At 36.5% G+C, this 3,606-nt stretch overlaps 1 non-coding gene across 1 annotated transcript; it reads right to left on the reverse strand.

Annotated features, from left to right (window-relative positions):
- Positions 1 to 2,897: 2,897 nt before the first annotated feature.
- On the reverse strand, positions 2,898 to 3,025 carry LOC111757170 (small nucleolar RNA SNORA40). The gene has a single exon (XR_002791535.1). It is a non-coding gene; the product is annotated as a small nucleolar RNA SNORA40 (small nucleolar RNA).
- Positions 3,026 to 3,606: the final 581 nt, after the last annotated feature.

Genomic DNA, 3,606 nt, shown 5'->3' on the forward strand with positions numbered 1-3,606 from the left:
TGTACATTTAGTTCACTGACTTGTTTACTAATAAGGTAATTTGTTGTCCCTAGATAAATAATTAAGATCTGGTGAAAAAAATCTTAAAAGATAAATCAGACTTACAGAAAACCTCTTTAAATAGAAAGGTATAGAATTCATCTTGTTGTAATCGTTATTCCAGCCCCTTAAGAGCAGTGTTTGCACGTGGCTCTTTCTCTGTACTGCCCATTCTATTGTTCATGCTTTGATTGTATATTCTTTAGCCTCTGAAAAATTTGCTTCTCCTTTCTTAGAGGCTGTTAAACTCCAAGTGACTTTGCAGATGGAACCAATGACAAACATGCCCGACTTCTTTTACTGGGATACACTAGATTAATATTTTAAAGCGAAATCATAATTGTTAAATTGCAGCATAATTTCTATCAATGTCCCAATAGCTCTCTGAAGAAGGCCCCTGATTGTGGTCTCCAAGTCTTAGTTCAAAGCAGTAAGATGGAAACTATGTCCATTATCCCCTAAACTCATAGTAGATTAAGTAATAGTCAACTTGTAACATCCAGCTCAAATAAATCAGCCTGATGCTGGGTGTGAATGGCCCATCAGTTTAAAAAGGAGAACTGGAGGGAAAGGCAGTGTACTGTTGATTGTTCTTAGAAGCTTGTCATGCTGGTTTTCCTGATATGAACGTAGCTATTATCATTGTTGAAGACACTCAGGTCTTCCTTGTTGCTGAAGATAACTGCAGTACTTTTCAAGAGAGCTCTGGTCCTTACCTTGAGCATTGTTTCCTGACTCCAGTGCAGATTCTTTAGCCTGATGGCACAGATCCTACATCCCACAGAAAAAGACTTCCTAGCTTCCACTATGGATACTACGGTCTTGGCAGTATATATCCTTGATACAGACTTGGAACAGAAATTGTTGTCAGCTCTAGGCCCCAGTTGGACTCAAGGTGGACATTGTATGCATTCTAGGTTTTCAGCTAGATTCATATAGGGCATTCCCATAGGATCCAGGACCCTGAGTTGAATTCTTTGAGTCTCTAGTGTGTGTATGGGTATCCTGTACTGGTTTGCATTTGACTCTTTGTGTGACTATTATAAAATAATCCTATAAATTATGTGCCTTGTATTAAATCTTTTCCCTTGTAAACCTTGACCAAAACAACTCAGTTTGGGATACTTCTTCAGAGAGGCAAATATCTTAGGCAGTTCAATGAGATATAAATTAATATATAGTCAGAGAGAGAGAGAGAGAGAGAGAGAGAGAGAGAGAGAGACTGGGTTTTCAAGGAAGTCAGTGAATACTAGAGACATCAGAATTATGACCGCAATGATATTTGAAGAAGACAAGGCGTCAAGATAGTCACAGTGGCCTAACTTACATACTCCCTTAAGGAATAAGCAGAACTGTAATTAGTACCACCCAGTCCATTAAGTCCAGATACGCATAAGACACCTGAGTGAATAACCAAAGCACCTAAACCCATCCCTTTCCAAATTATTACTGTTTTTGAAATCACTGATAAGCCAAGTTTAATGATGCCAGCCACCATATACACTTCCTATTTCACATGCTTCCCTACTGGATCAATATTAGCTAAGCAGCTAATATTTTAATCTGATTGGTTGATTATATTTTGACTGACACACTGCCCACAGTGTGGTTTTGTTGTATAAATTACCCCTGACAAAGGATCTCAGTGGCAATCCACTCAGAACCTCTCCTGTCTCTCAGAAGCTCTTATTAAAACTTTCATACTCTTAATTCTGTTAGAATTTATTCTTGGATTTCAGGTCTCACAAATTCTGCACATCTGATATTATGCAGATTTGGACTTATGTTTTTCTTGTATCATTAAGATTTTGACAATTTTTAGGAATGGATTAAATACATTTTGCATAAAACAAAGCTCAAGAGTGTTCCAGATACCAAGGACAGAATGCTATAATTTATACCTAAATGCCCCCTATAAACAAAATATAGATAGAATTTTTGGGAAGTGATTTGGTAGTGGGGGCATGATACTCATCAATGGGTTAGTTCACTGATTAATTTATGGCTAAATGGGATGTTGGGACATGAGATCTTGTCAGAGGAGGTGGATCACTAGGTTCATGGCCTAGAAGGATTTGCCACCTTCCTTCCTCCCTTGATTGTTTTCTGCTTCCTGTTGCCATGTCATGGGATGTTTTTCTCTGCTGTGTTCCTTTCCCTTGACACCTTGCCTCGGAGCTAGCCAGCTAAGGACTGAAACTTCTGCAAACTGTGAGCTAAAATAAATCTTTCCTCCTCTAAGATGTGGATGTTATGCACTCTGTCCTTCAAATGAAAAAGCAACTAAGGCAGTGATTTATATCTACAATGTTTTTCCAAATTCTAATATGTTTCAAATGCTGTTGGATTTTGAGGGTAATATACCCATCAATGTATTAATCCATTGATGGGTTCATAACTGAATGTGCTGTTAGGAAGTAGGGTCTGGTTGGAGCGGTTGATTTGGAGGAAGTCATGACCTGGAAAGATGTATTCTTATCTGAACTCCTCCTTTCTTGTTTTCTCTGCCTCCAGCTGCCATGAAGTGAACAGCTTTCCTCTTCCATTCATATCTAGTATGCTTGTGCATTGAAATCAAATGACCATGTGTCCAAAATTTTTAAATAGTCAACACCATAACTTTAATCTGCATTGGGTTGCTATAATTTTTGCTTTTGCTTTTTTTTTCTAAGGTAGAGTCTCACTATATAGCCCATCTTCATTCCTTTTCCTTCAGCTTCAGGAGTCCTAGGATTACAAGCTTGCACCACTACACCTAGCAGTAATATTCTTTTTTTTTTTTTTTTTTTTTTTTTGTACCAGGAAACAAACTCAGACCTTGCACTTGTTAGGCAGGCACTATGCCCCTGAGCTATATCTTTGGCTCCCTTTATATGTAATAAAACTCATACCAAACAATATTATGGGTTGCAAAAGATGATTTTTTTAGTGCACCTGATCATTAGGTTTTAGTCCACAAATTAATACAAAAACACACACAAGTGCTATTTTACACTTTGAAACCTTGAGCCAAACTAACCCTTGTCCTTTCATTTGTAAGTGTAAGATATTTTGTTCCAATGGCAGGAAAGTGACTAATACTTTGGACTTGTACATTGCCTGTTAAGTACATTCTGGGATTCTTTTGTGTGCTACCAATAAATAAAATATTTCCTTAAAATTATTTCTGTTTTATAATTACTTAAAGATACAAAAATTAAACTTTCTTTTTTAAGGGTCATCAACCTGTGCTCTATGTACAAAATCTGACATGTCAACCATCCTTATAAATACAGATTTGTTAGTACACATTCAGAATCATTAACTTAGTTTTTGTCTATTACTGCTTTTGAAGTATAGCAGCAGAGTTTATTAGTTACAGCAGAAACACTTGGCCCCTAATGTTTACAAAATTTACTACGTGGTCCTTTAAAGAATTGTTCTTTGGTCTACTTCAATGAATTCTTTTTAATTTCAATAAGTTTTAGGTAATTTTCCAAGGTTATCTAGATTTTAAAAAATAACTTCACATAAACATATTTTATTTCTTGCCTTAGTCCATCTTCCCTTCCTGTATAAAATACTCAA

The sequence above is a fragment of the Cavia porcellus genome, unplaced genomic scaffold, assembly GCF_034190915.1.
Source record: "Cavia porcellus strain 051 isolate PalLab524CR breed Dunkin Hartley unplaced genomic scaffold, mCavPor4.1 scaffold_3, whole genome shotgun sequence".
Classification (NCBI taxonomy): domain Eukaryota; kingdom Metazoa; phylum Chordata; class Mammalia; order Rodentia; family Caviidae; genus Cavia; species Cavia porcellus.